The following is a 19,055-nucleotide window of genomic DNA, read 5'->3' as shown; positions in this document are numbered from 1 at the left end:
AAAAATAAAACAGTGCTACTATATTGTTTAACAATATAGCACTCTTGGGTGTAGCAAATCTAAAGGGGAAAAGAAAATACTATATGTAAGAATCCAAAGCATTTTAAGCATTTGTTCCCATATTAATTCTTAAATTGTTTCTATCTTAGTTGCATTTTACTTTTGACTCCAAATCAGTTCCACCATGGGGAAATATCCATTTTATTTTATTTTATTTTAATTTTTTTAAGTTTATTTTGAGAGCGAGAGAGAAGACAGAATCCCAAGCAGGTTCTGTGCTCAGCGCAGAATACTATGTGGGGTTCCATCTCATGAACCGTGAGATCATGACCTGAGCCAAAATCAAGAGTTGTATGTTTAACCGACTGAGCCACTCTGGTGTCCCAGGAAACATGCATTTTAAATATCTAAAATAAAGTAGAGTTAGTTTTCTTTTATGAAAAAAATGACAAAGACAAATATGAAGACAAATGTGAAGCTCAAAGAATTTTAATAATGTGAACATACATGTTTAACCATACCACAGAGAAAAATTAAAATATTTCTAGAGCCCCAGATGACCTTCCTTTTGTCCCCTCAGTCACCATCTTGCTCCAGAAGTAAGCACTATTCTAATTTCTAACAGCATAGATCTGTTTGGAGTGCTTTTGAAGTGTATATAGATGGAATCATTTCAGAATTTTTTACTTTTGTCTCAGCATTATATTTGTAAATGGTATATGTATTGTTGTGTATGGCAACAATCTATTCATTTTCATTGATGTACTTCATTATTTGGTAATTTTTTTAACCTCTTCTATATAAATTAAATGCTTAGGGGAGCCTGGCTAGCTGGCAGTAGAGCACGTGACTCTTGATCTCAGGGTTGGGAATTTGAGCCCCACATTGGGTGAAGAGATTACCTAAAAATGAAATATTTGTTAAAAATTTTAAAAATTAAATGTCTTCTTTGTTTCTAGTTTGGGAGCTTACAAAAATATGGTTGTGAAAATTCTTGGATATGTCTTTCTGTGCACATTTGTACATATTTTGATTGGGTATATACCTATTCCTGGAGTTGCTGGATCATGGGATCAGTATATGTTTAATTGTAGATAACTGCCATTTTCTATAATTTTATACTCTCAGCCGCAGAGGTTCAGAGTTTCCACTGTTCCAGATCCATACCAACAATCCGTATTATCACATTAGACACTTTTGGTGTATTAGACACTTTTGGGAAGTGCCTACTTGTATCTTTTGCCAATATTGAATTTTCTTCCTTTTTATTATGTGTAGGAGATATTCATATATTTTGGATATAAGCCCTTTGTGAACTATGTATATTTTACATCATAAATATCTTTTCCCTCTCATAGCTTGTCCTTTTACTCTTTTGATTAATATAAGTTCTCACTTTTAATGTGATCTGGTTTATCTGTCTTTGTCTTTACAGTTAATGCTTTGTCCTCTTTTTAAGAAGTCTTTAAGTACCTCAAGTTTATGAAGGTATTTTCCTATATTATCTTCTAGAATGTTTGATGATGATGATGATGATGATGACGATTTTACTTATATATTTGATCTTTTTGTGTGGTACAAGGGTAGGGATCAAGAATAATTTTTCTTCATATGGATATCTAATTGACCCAGCACCATTTTTGAAAAGACTGTTATTTCCTCCACTGTACCAGAACATCCTACTTGTGATGATCATGTAACAATGTGTTTGTGTCAGTTTTTGTAATGTGCAACCTGTTTTATCTCTATTATGGTTTATTTGTCTCCCCTTTCTGCCAATAACATAATATATTACTTAGTCTTACTTTATAATACATCTTGATATCTCATAGTATAAAATTTTATTAAACATTCTATTAGGTGCCTGGGTGACTCAGTCAGTTAAGAGTCTGACTTTTTTTTTTTTTTTTTGAGAGAGAGAGAGCAGTAGAGGGGCAGAGACAGAGAGAAAGAGAGAGAGAGAGAGAGAGAGAGAGAGAGAGAGAGAGAGAATATCAAGCAGGCTCCATGCTCAGAGTGGAGGCTGACTCAGGACTTGATCTCATGATCATGAGATCATGACCCGAGTGGGAATCAAGAATTAACACTTAACTGACTGAGCCACCCAGGCACCCCAAGTGACTGACTCTTGATCTCAGCTCAGGTCTTGATCTCAAGATCAGTTCAAGCCCTGCATTGGGCTCTGCACTGGGTATGGAGACTAATTTTTTTTTATTGTATTAAATAATTTTGGAATCAACATCAATTAAAAAAAAGTTGGGATTTTTTACTGCAATTGTATTGAATCCATAAATTAACCTAGGGAAAATTGACATCTTTTCAATATCTTCTTCAAACTATCCATAAACTTTAGTTATTTTTCATGAAAAAGTCTTATACACATATTTTGTTATATTTTTTCTTGAGATTTTATGTTATTTTTGGTTATTAAAAATACTGACATTTTACATTTTATTTTCCAATTATTTATTGATGCCTTATAGATATAAAATGGATGAATATTGAAACCCATTCCTTCATCTCTGACACTTGACAACCTCTAAAGTAAGTGGTTTATTGATTTAAATATTTCTTTCAACCTCACTCTCCATTTACATGGATGATACATTAATTCAGATGTCATAATTTCTCCTAGTTTATTTACCTAGTATTTGCACCCTAATAGTCATCGAAGGATTATCCTAGTTCCTGGCTTAATATACCTCTAATCCATCATTATAAAATCCCAAACTAATCATGTCACTCTTCTGATTTAAAAATTATTCATAACCCAGATATAAAATTCCTTAGTGTGCAACATCATCGATTGACCTAACTTAGCTATGCAAATGGATTATTCAGCCAAATATTATTAAACTACATATAGCTATTAAAATGATAAAAAAAATTTTTTTAATTTATGTGTTTTACCATGTGCTCTTTCCCCCTTTTGTAATTCCCTTTCTTCTCTTCTCTACCTGGTAAACTCCTAGTCAGCCTTTAAGACTGAATTCAAATAGTTATGCTTCTGAATAGCTACCCCTGACCTCATGAAAGAGATGTAATTACTCTCTCCCCAACTTTATTATTTATTTATTTATCTATCTATCTATCTATCTATCTATCTATCTGAGTGGAAGAGGGGCAGAGGGAGAGAGAAAAAAATCTTAGGCAGACCCCACACTCAGCACAGAGCCTGTTCTGGGTCTTGATCCCATGACACTGGGATAATGACCTGGGCTGAAATCAAGAGTCGATGCTCAACTGACTGAGCCATCCAGGCATCCTCCTTAACATTTTCTTTATACGGCTCTAAAAGTACTTATCTACAATTTTCTAATATACACCAATTAATATTATCTCAACTTACATATAAGAGAAAAACTTTAAAACATGGAATTGAACAAAAACGTGTTTCTTAGGATAAGCATTTAAGGCTGTATAATGGCTTCAGAAGTCTCCAGTAAATCAGTAAGTCTTTCATTTTTCTATTCTGACTTCTTCAGTGTGGCTTTCATCATCAGTGTCACCTGTTGGTGTAAGAAGTTAGCTGGAGCTCTACTTATTATGTCTGTTTTTCTGGTTATAGAAAGAGAGAAAATGGTGATGGTAATAGACATTTCTCCCATGCTTCTGTGCAGAACATTTCAGGTAGTCTTAGAAGATATTTTTGCATGCATGACATTGGCCAAAAAATAATCACATGGCCATTTTTAGCTACAAGTAAGGCTGGAAAATATCATATTTTACTTGGTAGTTTATGGTACAAATGATTGTTCAATTACGATCAAATGAAGGCAAAATGAATATTGGGTTGCCCCTAACAGTCCGTGCCATTGTCCCTTCCTATAAGCTAATAGATTGTTTCCTATTTATCTCTTTATCTCATGTGGACAACACACAGCTTGGCATAGTAGGAAATCATTAAAAATTAAATGAAGAATGCATTTGATACAGTAAGAGATAAGTGAATATATATGCCTATTTCGACAGAAGACTAGCAGCCAGCACTTGAAAGAAAATAGATCTCAACCTAAGCAGTCTAGTTTGGCCTCAGTTTTGAAGATTTGTACAATTACAGCCCGGAAATGTTGAGTATTCTTAGCTGATATTGATATTATTGATCTGAAGTATATTTAGGCTTATTCAGCCTCTGAGAGAATTAGAAAAAAATATTATGAGGAAGGAAAAAAAATGAGTAATCTTGGCTATGAAAGTATATATAGTCAGTAACTCATTCTAACAGAATTTAGAAACTTTCCCATTTGGGAAGAACTTGTACTCATACTTCAATATATTTCAATGACAAATACTATATAATATGATAAAGCAAGGAGGTATAAATGGACAAAGGGAAAGTTCACAAAATATTAATCTAGTCAGTGGTCCCTTCCCAGCATGAGTGGGTAGATTAAGGGACAAAGGGGAAGTTCACAAAATATTAATCTAGTCCATGGTCCCTTTCCAGCATGAGTGGGTAGATTAAAGTCACAAGAATTACAACACCAAGAAACTATTATGAAATTTCAAAGTTCTGAAGCTAGTGACCAATTTTTATAAAAACTAATGCTTAATAATCATTAATGTTTCTAAACAGAACTACTTTAAACCTTTTAATTAATCTACATGGTATTTCTTAAGTTTCCCATTAATTATCAGTGAATTTGAAGAAGGTTAGTTTACCTGTTATATAAGGTAAGAGGGAAAAATAGGGTACAAATGCAAACATAGTTAACCGGCAATGAATATTATTGAAAAGAATCATTGGGAGGCATTCAGAGAATTTTACATACTGGAAGAGAAGTTAAGCTTTGATCACACATTCAACACTTTATTGAGCATGTATTACATGTCAGACACTGGGGCAGGTGAGTAAAAGAGCCATGCTCCTACTTATACAGCACTTAGAATCTAGTAGAAAAGACAGATTGTAACCAAATAATTACAGTAGAGAATGTGCAATTATAAAAATACAAGTGAATTGAATGAAATGAACATGATACTGTGATAGCATGTTAAAACAAAAAAAAAAAGGTTCCTGGCTCAAAAAGAAGAGGGAGGAGTTTCCACATAAGCCTTTCCTAGGAACACGACTTTGACACTAATGTTGGGAAATACAAACACTGACTATTGTTTAGGAGATTTTGATTAGTTGTATTATTTTAATTTGCATAGTAGAAAGCATAACAATCAGGACACCTTAAAAACTGGTATTTCCCAAGATCATTAAGTAATTGCAGGTACTCAACACTAATTTGGCAGCAACTTTTGATGCAGAAAATGTCTACAAAATAGCTTTATTTTATTATGAGGGTTAAGTTTATAAGGCTTTATCATAATCACTTTTCCCCACCTCTCTTAGAGATCTTTGCCATTATTCAGTTGTTGTTCCGTGCATGCTGTATACCAAAAAGAGGCTTTCTTCAGAGTTGGTCTGGGAATAGGTGACTTTAGGATGCATTTCTCAGGCTACTAAAGCATCACTTCTGCCAGTTTAGAACTATTTGGCTCAATAGGATAACCACCAGCTAAATATGGCTATTTATATTTGAGTTACATTTTTATAAAAGTTAAACATTTCATTCCTCAGTCTTACTAGCCACATTTGAAATGTTCAATAGCCACCTTTGGCCAGTGGCTTCTGTGTTGAACATAGCGTATCCATCACCAACAAAATTTCATATATATATATATATATTTTTTTTTTAACGTTTATTTTTGAGACAGAGAGAGACAGAGCATGAACCATGAACGGCAGCAGAGGGGCAGAGAGAGAGGGAGGCACAGAATCCGAAACAGGCTCCAGGCTCTGAGCTGTCAGCACAGAGCCCAATGCGGGGCTCGAACTCACAAACCACGAGATCATGACCTGAGCCGAAGTCGGACGCTCAACCGACTGAGCCATGCAGGCTCCCCACACCAACAAAATTTCTACTGGACATCGCTGGCCTAGAGTACATAAGGTAGAGCAGATTCCATGACTGAAAGAAAATGAAGCTTTTGATCATTAAATGGCTGTATCAAAATCTATGCTGGTTTGGCAGCAAGAAACAAAAGGACCCCAGTAAACAGCCTTACATTGATCCACTTCATGTGAGACTGCTACTCTATTTTTATTAAGAAAATAACAAATAACAAAATGTAATCTCAGGTGACAAACAGAAAAAGCCCACTGGTAAAAGAACCAGAGAAAAGATATTGTCTTGTGGCTCATTAAGCACTGAGCATCATTTTTCTTAAATTCATAATCAAGAATGAAGGACCCACGGATAAATCTTCTTTTCACCTTGGAAATTTCTTATTGGTTTCTTTCTGGTCTCTACAGAATATATTCACAGATATTAACTGTTTGTCTTTGCTCTAGGCTTTCAGAAAATAGAACATGAGACAAAGATGAGAGCACTTATACTTTATTAGTAGGTAAAAGTGCAATGAAGATGAAGAACATAAGAGAGGTGAGGGAAGGAAAAATGTAAGTTATATAGTGAGAAGCAGTGCTAAGAAGTGTACCTTATAAAGAGACAAGGTAGCCCACACTTAGTAGGTGGGGCTTCCCTGGAAAGTTTGCAAAGAGCAAACATAAACTCGAACAGTCTGTGGAAGGGAGAGATACAGGGTTATTAATGGACCCTGTTCTCTTTCATCTCCCTTATCCCACTGGTCAAGGTTCATATCATAGGGAGCTGACCCCAAAATTTCAACAGTATTATTTTTTTTAAGTTTTATTTATTTATTTATTTATTTATTTATTTATTTATTTGGGGGGGGGAGAGAGAGAGAGAGAGAGAGAGAGAGAGAGAGAGAGAACAGGGAAGGGGCAGAGAGAGTGGGAGGGAGAAAGAATCCCAAGCAGCTTCCTGACTGCCAATGTGAAGCCCAATGCAGGGCTTGAACCCATGAACTGCCAAAACTAGGAGTTGGATGCTTAACCAACTGAGCCATCCAGGTACCCCCCCCCCAATATGTATTATTAAATACAGCAGCAATCCATCCACATCTGGAAGGGGAGGCAGTAGGGTAGTGATAGGTCAGAGTATATACAGTTGGTGAAATACGCAGGCCCTGCTGGTCAACTTGGACTCCAGCCAAATTGGAAGCTTGGCAAGGGCACCAGGAAAGGAGGCAGAAGTGTGGTCCAGGAGTAATGTTGAAGCAAAAGCAACTAAGACCGCAATACAGGTAGTTAAGTTAAATCCTTAAAGATTGAGGGTGGCTATAATAAGAGGAATGGCATTATTTGATACAATCTTCAAAGATGTTGGTAATTTTTAGGAAGAATGAAGAGCAAATGTTCTGGAAAAGTCATGAAGGAGATGAAAAAAAGAAACGGACAATCATTACTTGAGAGAGTTGCAGGGAAAGCAGTGTCTCCAGTGGTGGGGCATTTTTGTGTTAAGATAAATAAAAGAATGAAGACTTTACAACAGGCTGAATGTGAAGGGTAAGTTGATGATAACTGACTCGAGTTTCAGGGAACAAAGTTGAAGGGTTGACAGGGTTGGGAAGGGTATAAGATGGTGCTAGAGTAGGAGATGTACATAGCTTCATGGGAGTGAAGATTTAGACCCCACTTAGGGAGGATTCAGGAGTAAGGAATGGATGGCTCTTGCCGTGCCAAGCAGAGCCCTATGTGTCTGCTCCTCAGTCATGTCCATAACCTGGCCCATGTGGATAAGCAGTAGAAAACGCCCTGGGAGCACTCAATACAGTGCTTCTCAGACATTATTGAAGCACAGGAAAGCAGTCTTGCCAGGAGACTCTGGGAGGAGGGGACAGGGGGTGGTTGAGAATACACCACATGTTCGTATTTCTTTTCATCAACATTAACATTTGTTTATGTCACAGTTCAAAAACACCACGGGTTTATTACATGTTGCTGTCTTTCAGAAAAGAGCAATAGTTGAGGAAAAAGAAAGAACTATGAGTTCTACTTATACGCTGATCCTCCATATTGCATGGCTAAGAATTCTGGTAGTTTATCTAATTATTTCTGCATGAATGAAACTGTGAAAGCTATAGGCTCTATTTTTGTTAATGGGGTGGGGGGGAAATGAATATGGAAATGCCCAAATGATATTATCCCAGGAGTAGAGTTTTTAAATAGAAAGAGATCTTTAATTTTCTGGAATGAATTCTGTTTTTAAAACAATTCCATTGCTTTAGACGTTTCTTACATTACCATAAAGAGACAAAAAATGACAAAAATCTTGTGCATTTATCAAAATATCTCAAAATATCATATCAGAAGCTGGTGTATTGAAAAACTTAGATCAAATCTAGTTGCTAGAAAATATTCTTTCTAATTGCCACTTTTTTCACTTTTTAAAAGAACATTACAAAGTAAAATGCCTTTTTTTTTTAAAAGAAAAAGTAATTCCATATAGTGCATAGTGCATGGGGTGTTATTATTACATAAATCTTCACTATCTCAACTTGTGCTAATCAAAATGCATAGAAACATGAGTTGCTACAATCTTCAAAACCCTGCAGATCTGAGAAAAAGGTATATTATTATATATATTTATATAATTTTTATAAATATATAATATTTAGATAGATGATAGATTGATCGATCGATCCAGGAAACCTTTCTCCCTTCCTAGTTGCATTAAGATTCTATTTATAACTGAGGGGCGCCTGGGTGGCTCAGTTGGTTAAGCGTCCAACTTAAGCTCAGGTCATGATCTCACAGTCTGGGAGTTTGAGCCCCGCATCAGACTCTGTGCTGGCAGCTCAGAGTGTGGAGACTGCTTCTGATTCTGTGTCTCCCTCTCTCTCTTCCCCTCCCCTGCTTGCTCTCTGTCTCTGTCTCTGTCTCTGTCTCTGTCTCTCTTCTTTCAAAAATAATAAACATTTAAAAAAATTAGAAAAAAGATTCTTTTTATAACTGAATACAAATTATGTTTAGAACAAGTATCCTTATATGCCTTCATAAATGTGTGGCTATTTTCTTTATTTTAGGTGCAACACTCAGATTCTGTTCAGGCCGAAAAACACCTATTGTCTGAGAGTTAAAGGAAATATGAAATCAAATAGCCATTGTACTACCATCTTCCCTTGTTAATATAAAATTTCTGATAATAGGCCTGAAAGGAAATATTTTTATGTAGGATAAAAATGTAAAGGCAGCTTTAACAATGTATAAAACAGAAAATAAACGTAGGGAGAGCATATAACGCATTTTCACAGGCAAGCCACTGGCTCCAAAGACAGACAGGAGTTCAGTTACAATCAAATGAGATATAGTAAGGTTGGGACCAAAAAAACAGGAATGTTTAGGGAAAATTCCTCGTCTTCAAAACCAAAGGAATAAAGAAAAACATATATTTTCCTCTAATAAAATAAAATATATCTCTCAAGGAAGACATGTGATCCCACTAAAGAGTGCTCTGGCACACCATTTGCACACACACTGGTAGGTTTAGTTTATTATTTCATCTTTTGACACAAATTGAGGGATTCCTGGGTGGCTCAGTCCGTTGAGTGCCTGACTCTATTTCAGCTCAGGTAGTGATCCCAGGGTTGTGGATTGAGCCCCAGGTCGGGCTCCAGGCTGAGTGTGGAAACTGCTTGAGATTCTCTCTCTTCTCTCTGTCTCTCTCTCTCTGTTTCTCTCCCTCTCCCATTGCCCCTCTCCCTCACTCACACTTTCTTTCTGTCTCTAAAATTAAAAATAAAAGAAGAGGGGCGCCTGGGTGGCGCAGTCAGTTAAGCGTCCGACTTCAGCCAGGTCACGATCTCGCGGTCGGTGAGTTCGAGCCCCGCGTCAGGCTCTGGGCTGATGGCTCAGAGCCTGGAGCCTGTTTCTGATTCTGTGTCTCCCTCTCTCTCTGCCCCTCCCCCGTTCATGCTCTGTCTCTCTCTGTTCCAAAAATAAATAAACGTTGAAAAAAAAATTTTTAAAAAAATAAATAAAAGAAGAAAAAAATTTTTAATCCAGAAAAGTTAAGCAAATAACACATACATGTATCCACTACCCAAGATGACAAATATTTACTCTTCTTCATATTAGCTTCAGACATGTTTTCATAAAATTCATGCAATTATTATGAATAAAGTTGGTCTCCTTGGCTGTGCTCCATCATTCTACTTATTTGGAACTCTCCAGAAGCCACAGCCATTGTAATCTTGTGATTCAGGCAGTTGGTCCTTTTCCACTTTTATCTCATATACTGTAGTTCCCCCGCCCCCCTCCCTTATCCGTGGTTTTGCTTCTGCATTTCAGTTTCCCCGTGGTCAACCACAGTCCAAAAGCAGATGATCCTCCTTCTGACATATGGTCAGAAGGTCAACAGTAGCCTAGCACCACATCACAATTCCTATGTCATTCACCTCACTTGATCTCATCACATAGGCAGTTTGTCATTTCACCTCATCACAAGAAGGCTGAGTACAGTACAATAAGTTTTTTTGAGTGGGAGAAGGAGCACATTCACATAACTTTTATTGCAATATATTGTTATAATTGTTATATTTTATTATTGTTGTTAATCTCTTACTATGCCTAATTTACAAATAAATTTTATCATAGGTATGTATGTATAGGAAAAAACATAGTATACATAGGGTCCAGTACATCCATGGTTTCAGGCATCCACTGGGGGTATTGAAATGTATCTCCTGCAGATAAGGGAGGACTATTGTATATGTTGTCACTTTCAAAACATTGTATATTTTAAACTTCCATAAATGTTATCATTGTGTGCTAACATTCGCAACTTATTTTTCTTTTTCATTCAATATTATCCTTTTCAGATCTAGTCGTGTCGACACGTCACTCCCTTTTGATACTGATTTTTCAGTTTCTGATATTTCACTATTACAAATTATTTTAGAGTAAACATCCTTACTGATATCCTCATAAGATGTGCAGGAAGCTACTGGTGTGTACAGGTCTGAAGAGAAATGCTAAGGTGCTGGTAGAAACATCTTCAACTTTATGATACATTTTGCCAATCTGAAAATTGGTCCTTAGGCCGTAGACTTTCCCGGGTATGTGAGCTTTGATTTACCCACATTCTAAATTATATCTAGAAGGGTCAAATTTTAATTTTTTTTCTATTCTTATTAGTGTCAAAGTACATTATCTTATCTAAATCATATTCCCTTGATTAGTTATGAAACTGAGCATTATTTTAAAAAAAATTTAAACATTCAAGTTTGCTCTTCTCTGAATTACTTTCCATGCATGTTGTCTACTAATCTACCAGATTGGTTGTTCTTTTTTACTGTTCACTTTTATGAGTTCTTTTTAACATTATAGTTATCTAACCTTAGTTACATAAGTAAAAAATTCTCTTTTCATATCTTTGTGTGTTGAATTTATCTGTACTTCCTTCATGACTTTTCATCTTATTTAAGAAGTTCTTCCCTTCCACATTATAAGAAAAATAATCTCATACATATTCTCCTAAAAGTTTTTAGCTTTGCTGCTCATGTTTAGGCTGTGGATCCACATGATTATTTTGGTGGGTATGGTTTGTGACAGAGAATCATGTAATGTTCTTACCGTATGTAAAGTCAGCTGACCTAGCACCAAACCTGCAGAACTGATCTTTCAATGTTTTTTTTGTATTACCACCTCTATCACACATTGCGTTCCATATGGGTTTGGGTCTGTTTCCAGGCCTTTTTTGCTGACTCTTTTCCCAATTAAATCTTATTTAATATTATGGCTTTAAAATATGATAGGGGTGAATCAAGTCCTTCCTCTTTGTTTTCCCACTTTAAAAAAAATTGACTTAAAATAATTTTTGTCAGAATCTAAGACTTTGCCAATTACAATGACTATGTAGATTAATTGGTTGAAGAGATTAAGATGTAAGTTTCTTATTGAGTGACATGATATAGTCTCCTTTATTCACTACTTTTTATATTTTTTATTATTTTTTAATTTTCTTTATAAAATAAATATTCTATTTCAGACTTATTCTGAATCATATATTTTTGTTTTTGTTATATATTTTTTAATGTTTATTTATTTTTGAGAGACAGAGACAGAGACAGAGTGTGAGCAGGGAAGGGGCAGAGACGGGGGAGACACAGAATCTGAAACAGGCTCCAGGCTCTGAGCTGTTAGCACAGAGTACGTCGCAGGGCTTGAACTCAGTAACGGTGAGATCATGACCTGAGCCACCCAGGCGTCCCTGTTTTTATTACATTTTCTAATTGCTTTGGCTAATACATAGAAATATTATTGATTTTAATACCAAATCAGTAAGATATGTTAATTCATTTTAAGAGTTTTTCTGTGGATTTCCTTGAGTTTCTATCAACCCAATCATATTGTATACAACTTTAAAGACAAAACTGACTTTAGAAAAAGAAATTTCTAAATATTTAAAAGTAAGTATGATGTTTGAATAATTTATTTGTTGTTACCTGCCATGAAATAAGAATCTACACAAATCTGCTAAGATTTTAAAATCTTGAACCTGTGTTAAATTTTATCCACTGTTATTTTTTTTTTATTCTTTAATAGATTATATTAGCATTGTTCTGAAATGATCCCAATTTATCAGGACATGTCAATATTTAATGCATAGTTTGGGTTCATTTGTTAGTATCTTATCCATTTCATCCACGAGGTTGGTGAGTTTGTTTTCTCCTACTTTCATGTCTGATTTTTCTACTAAGATTATATTGCTCTTATAAAATCATTTATGTAGTTTTCACTTTTTTAAGTTTTAGAACAGGTTTCATTAGGTAGAGATTAGTTGACAAGCTTACCTATATAACCTTCCGGGCTTGGCATCTTTTCCTTTTACTGTGGGTGAGAAGGGAAAGGGGAGAGGGTGAATCAACTTTTTGATGAGCTTATTGTCTGCACATTTTCTGTTTCTTCATGTTTGTAATATAAATATTTTCACAACATTTTCCTTTTGGCATTAAGTTGTTTAGATTTTTCCTTTTGAGTCTTTTCTCAGTTTATTTATTTATTTTGAGACATAGAGAACGGAGAGAGGAGGGGCAGAGAGAAAGGGGGAAAGAGGAGGACGGAGGAGAGAGAAGGGGACAGAGGGTCCAAAGCAGGCTCTGTGCTGACAGCAGAGAGCCCAATGTGAGGCTTGAACTCATAAATCTTGATTGAGATGGAACCTTGAGCTGAGGAGCCTGCTTGGGATTCTTTCCCTCTGCTCCTCTCCCTCATGCACATGTTGTCTCTCTCTCTCTCTCTCTAAAATAAAATTGTTTTAAAAATTAAAAAGGATAACTTCTTTCCTTCTATTTACTAAATATATTTCCTTGGGGCGCCTGGGTGGCTCAGTCCGTTAAGCGTCCGACTTCAGCTCAGTTCATGATCTCGCGGTCCCTGAGTTCAGGTCCCACGTCGGGCTCTATGCTGACAGCTCAGAGCCTGGAGCCTGTTTCGGATTCTGTGTCTCCCTTTCTCTCTGACCCTCCCCCATTCATGCTCTGTCTCTCTCTGTCTCAAAAATAAATAAACATTAAATATATTTCCTTTATTTTTACTTCACCTAATCTTAAGATAACCACATAGTTCATATATTTTAAATTTTCTTTTTCTCTAATGTACGAATGTATGCCAACAAATGTTCTGCTAATTATGACTCTAACCATATTCCATACTTTTTGATATGTAACTTTTTTGCTTGTTGTTCATTTTTATTGATTTATTGATTTAAATTTATTTTTGCTTCTATTCATTCTTAAATACTTTGGACTTTTCGTTGTGATTTCTTCTTTAACTTAATAGTGATTTATAGTGTGTATGTGTGTGTTTATTTTTCCCATGTATATGATTGTTTGAGTGTTTACTATCTTTTTTGTTATTTTATTATTTTCTTTGTATCGCTTTGTGATCAGATAATACAAACAGTTGTTTTGTTTTGTTTGGTTTGAGACTTCCCCTATGGCTTATGCTGATCAATTTTTTTATTGGTTTCATGTGTACTGGAAAGATGTACAATATCTTTCTTGGATGTAGAGTTTGACAGGTAGGAAGGTGAATAGAGATAGGCAGGTAATAATGCTGTTCACTACATTGCTTACATTTTATACAGCCTTGATAATATATATGTTTTCATTAAGAAATGCCAGTATAGCTAACATAGAGCACTATATTAGTTTCTGGTGTCCAACACAGTGACCTACCAGTGCCCATTACCGTGCTCATCAACACAAGTGTGTACCTCATCTCCGTTTATTCCACTCATCCTCCTCTCTACCTCCCCTTTGGTAACCATCAGTTTGTTCTCTATACATAAGAGGAGTCTGATTTTCAGTTTGTCTCTGAGCCTTGATAATATTTCTTTGCTTAACAAGCCCTTTGCAGAATATTTTAAAGTTCCCCACTATGATTGTAGATTTGTTCATTTCTTCTTACAATCCTGTTAATTATAACTTTCTGTACTTTAATTGCATATTGTTAGAATATCACAATTTATAATATCTATGTGCATTGGTTGACACGCCAATATTATGGAGAGTCTCATCCGTGTTGAGGTTTTTGCTTTAACTTCTAGTTAATAGTTTCATTATTTAATGATAGTGTATCAGCTTTCTTTTGATTAGCATAATACATAAGCATATCATTTTTATTCACATTTCACTTTATGTCCTTTTATTTCAAACTTCCTGTATTATCTGGCTTTATTTGTATCTCTTAAAAAAGCATTTCATATGGATATTTTAAAATACATTTTGATAGATTCTGTATTTTAATAGATGAATGGATTATTGATCTTACCCCATATCTGGCATGTTGAGTTCCCTTTTCTCTTTGATTTTCCTAGGTTCTTTTCCTTCTTTTCTTACCTTTTTCTGGAATGATAAAATGTTTTAAACTCTGTGTTTTGCTTGTATGGACTTAATTGCATTTCTGTTATTTTACTGGTTACATGTTTTAGATATGTATTTAGATACATAATTACCAGGTGGCAATTTTTCAAATGTTTTCCTGAGCTTACTTTTTCCTTTACTATCATCAACATCTATTTTATTTTAATTATTTGATTTTGGCAGAAAACAGGGAAAGTCAGAGAACTTGAATTGGCCTGTGTCACTAAGCAGCAAGTGAAGCCCATTTCCAGCAAATGAACTACTTGAAATGAAGTTGAGCCTATATATTCTAAACTTTAAGTTTTTCTAACATACAGCAGTTGAATATCTCTTTTCCTCCTCTCCCACAAGACCTCATCTACACATATATAAATATATATATGTGTATATATATTTAAGTTTATTTATTTTAAGAGAGAGAGAATACAAGCAGAGGAGGGCCAGGGAGAGAATCCCAAGCAGGCTCCGCACTGACAGCCTGGAGCCTGATGCGGTTCTTGAACTCAGGAACCATGAGGTCATGACCTGAGCTGAAACCAAGAACCCGATGTTCAACCGACTGAGTCACCCAGGTGCCCAAGACCTCATCTATATTATTTCTATCCAGAGTTTTAGTTTCCACTTTTTAAAAAAGAAAACAATAACAAAAAATTCCACAAAATTATTTATTTTTATTCAAATGTACAAACAATTATTGTAATTTTTCCCCCTCCCATTTCCTCTGTATCCTACCCCTCTATCCAGGTAAACTTTTCTTTTCGCTACAGTAAATGCTTCAGAATCTCTTCAGCCAAAGTCTATGGGTAAAAAAACCCATTACTCTTTTTTTTTTTTTGATGTTCAAAATGTTTTGCTAGCATCCTCACTCTTGAATGACAGTCTAGGGTTGCACCTGATTGTGACTGGGTGCCTTTCCTCCACAGCACTTTGAAGTTTGTCTTCTGGCCTCTCTATTGTCTACTTCTCAAGAAATGGCTTTTCTCATTTGAATTATCAGTGGGAGTCTGCTTTTCCCACAGGGAAATATTAAAATTTTCTTTTTAGCTGTGATATTTTACAGTTTTGCTGTGTTTGTCAAGGTGGAGAATTGTTGAATTTCGTCTTGTTAATCTGTATTTTGTAAATGAAGATTTATTTGGTCCTTCAGCCTGGCAATTTCTAAGTTACTATCTCTTTAAATATTGACACGTTCACTTCTTTTGAAAATTTTATGGGGAAAAGTAATTTAAATCAGACCATTCTCCAAATCTCTTATAATTTTGATGTCACAGTTTCCATTTCTTTCTCTTTCTCTTAAGTGTTCTAGGTGAATTTCTCAGTACTCTTTCTAATTCATTAATATCCTCTCCAGTTCTGACAACCTGCTGTTCACCCAGTTTACTCAGGGTTTTGGGTTATTGTTATTTAATTTCAAGGGCTACATTTTTCGTTTCTAAGATTTCTTTTCAGTATATTTCTTTTCATAACTTATTTTTGATTCTTGACTATCTTTTTGGTTCCAAAATCATTTCTTCTTTCCTTCCTTCATGCATTTTAAGATCTTACTTGTTCAAATTACCAAAACGTAATTATGTTACCAGATCGATACCTGTTTGATGACTATCTTTCATGGTTAATTTTTTCTCTGCGTAGGCTTTGAAATTTAGGTGTGTTTTCTCCAATGTGCCTTTCCCGATGTTTCTGTTTAATTTCTCTCCCCTCACCTCTTCGTGTGTGACCATTTCACAGTTGTCTCTACCTGCCTTGCTCTTTTATCGGCAACCAGAGTTTCTTAACGCAAGGATAGAGTATAGGTATATTACTACGCTGGTTGGAGCATGGCCCAGCTTTGCTGCAATAGCTATTTGTGCTTCCTCTCCACCCTCTAAGCAAAGCTGAGTATTTGCCTATGGCCATGGGTGCTCTGGTCTACCTTGCTATTTCTGAACATGGCCCTATTCTCCCAGCCATTTTGATCTTCAGGAGCTGAATACATGACTGCTTCTGATTGTTTCTTGTCCTAGAATTCAAAAGAGCTGTGAACGAAACTACAGTTACTGTTACATGTTTTTATTCTGCTTCTGGTCTTCAGATACGTTTATCTTGCTTTTGGTTGTAGCCATGTTTTAAAAAAAAAAAGTGATATATTGTCTATCTTTATGGTGATTTTTGGAGGAGGAGCAGGAGAGCAATTTTACATAACAGCAATCTCAGCACAGGTGACTTTTTTTCTGATGAGCGAAGGCCATCAGAAGCAGTTACAAACCTAAACACAAGCTTAAAATGAAAGAAAAAAGCATCAGTCCTCTGTGACCGTTCCAGCTCTGGGTGCCACTTACTGAATGGGGAAGAATCACTTATGTGATACGATTTCAGAGTACAGATTAGTTCCTTTAACCTACTTGCACGCTGATGTCTGAAACTTCAGGAAGAGTTTCAAGCATTTGACATATGATGACAAATAGTTTTTCCCCCGGTAAAATATATATCTTCTTGTGTTGATATGAATTTAAGCCTTATGAATCATTTATGTACTACCACCTTATTGTGAATCCGTTTGTCAAATTCTTTCCTGAGATCGAGTTTTGATTAGAAGGACAGAGAGAATATGAGAACATTCTCTGCCTCGTATATAGATCTGGGTGATAAATTGTGTTGTTTTTGAAAGAATGCTGTTCTTGGACTTAGTAGGAGGAGTCATCACTTATGGCTGTGTCATCTTGGACAGGTTTTTAAGTTCTACGAAGCTTGGTTTCCTCAGTTTTTAAAGTGGAGTTTCTATGAAAGTTACACGAAATGATGTACATAGTAGCACTGTAAATATAGTAGATACTCAATAAAGGTGAGTTGAAAGGTTGAAATAAAAAAAAAAAAACAGGTGAAAGTTGGAGCTACAAGGCATTTCCAAAGCTATCTGCTTAGTTTTGCCTTTGTTGTCTACAAATTTCACAAAGCTAATGTGCATAAATAATTTAGGTCCTATTACTACAAAATTAGACATCTGGTTATCAATTTTAGGAATGTATTTTAGATGTGAAGGTCCTAAATCATGGCTTCAAAGGGAGGCATTCAAATTGAATCGGGATGGATTTGCTACTGATTTGTCACTGAAGTCAGAGATTCTGAATAAATGTGTTGTCAGTGCACATTCATTATTTCCATCGACAATTTTTCAGTAGATACTCTGAGAGCAAACACGTTTGCCAAAAGCAAAACCAAGTCATCTTGCAGAATGGCTGAGTAGGCAACAAAGAGCAACTGAGGCTGCTGCTGGTTAAGGGTGTTTGCTTTTGCTGTTCCTGAGAGAAATCACCATTGGACTAAATCTTAAATTACACGCACATTTATTTTTAAGCACACAGATCAGTCCCATATCCCATACCACTCATAAAATAATCATAATTAATTGGCATGGTATCAAAACTGAGCCCAAAGGATAGTAATAACCATATCTTATATTTTCATAGTTCCTTGCAATTTCCAAAGCACATTTATAGGCATTGTTTGACTTGAGCCTCACAATAGATTTATAAAGCAGGAACTACCACCTCTGGTGCACAAATAAGGAAACTGAGGTTAAGAGAAGTGAAATTATTTCCTCAAGTAATTTGGAGCTCTTTCAGCTGTACTATACTTGGCAGGACTGATCAAAATTTGCAGGGCCTAATACAGTGTCACCTACACTGTGGGTGTTCAATCTTTCATTGCAGGCTATGAGTAGGATTCTCTAAACTGAGTGTTATGCAATTTATTCAAAATAGTATCCTCAAGATTGCTTAAACGCTTCATGTTATAGACTACAATAAAAATGTGTGTTTGGGGCATATGGTAGATACCAGTGATTTTTAAATCTCGGTCTCCTGAGAAATTATTGTTTTACACTTTTTATTTCAGAGATCCTAGCCCTTCATAACTTGTTAAATAACTCCAAACTAGTATTGAAAGCAATTTGTAAATCTAATTTTGTGCAATACCACAAAACCAAGCAACAAGAAAGACTCCTCCTGACTGTTAGTTAAGTATAACATGTCCTGATATGTCCAAAATTATCTTATGAGACATCACATACTAAACTCAAATAACTACACCAAAGGATTAAGCGCCGGGCTTGCCTTAACAACAAGTTCAGATTCTTTTTGTTCAGACATTGTACTTGCATGTCAGCATGTTTTAAATATAACTTAGTTCCTCTTGAGCACAGGGACTCTTGTAATATTTGTAGCAGCACATATTTCTATGACTTTATATTTCAGTTCTCCAGTGGGTTTTAAAAATTATTTGTATGATTTTAAATG

General features: G+C 35.5%; 1 long non-coding RNA gene across 2 annotated transcripts in view; it reads left to right on the top strand.

The window, feature by feature from the left end:
- The first annotated feature begins 1,428 nt into the window (after window positions 1–1,428).
- The window catches only part of LOC123379938, a 33,117-nt gene continuing 15,490 nt past the window's right edge, over window positions 1,429–19,055 (top strand). For both annotated transcript variants that reach the window (XR_006585018.1, XR_006585019.1), the window contains exons 1-2: window positions 1,429–1,488; window positions 2,484–2,544. This is a non-coding gene — a long non-coding RNA (uncharacterized LOC123379938). The remainder of the gene's footprint in view (window positions 1,489–2,483; window positions 2,545–19,055) is intronic.

Source organism: Felis catus, chromosome C2 (genome assembly GCF_018350175.1).
Source record: "Felis catus isolate Fca126 chromosome C2, F.catus_Fca126_mat1.0, whole genome shotgun sequence".
Lineage (NCBI taxonomy): Eukaryota > Metazoa > Chordata > Mammalia > Carnivora > Felidae > Felis > Felis catus.
This window is presented reverse-complemented; position numbering and strand designations above follow the sequence as displayed.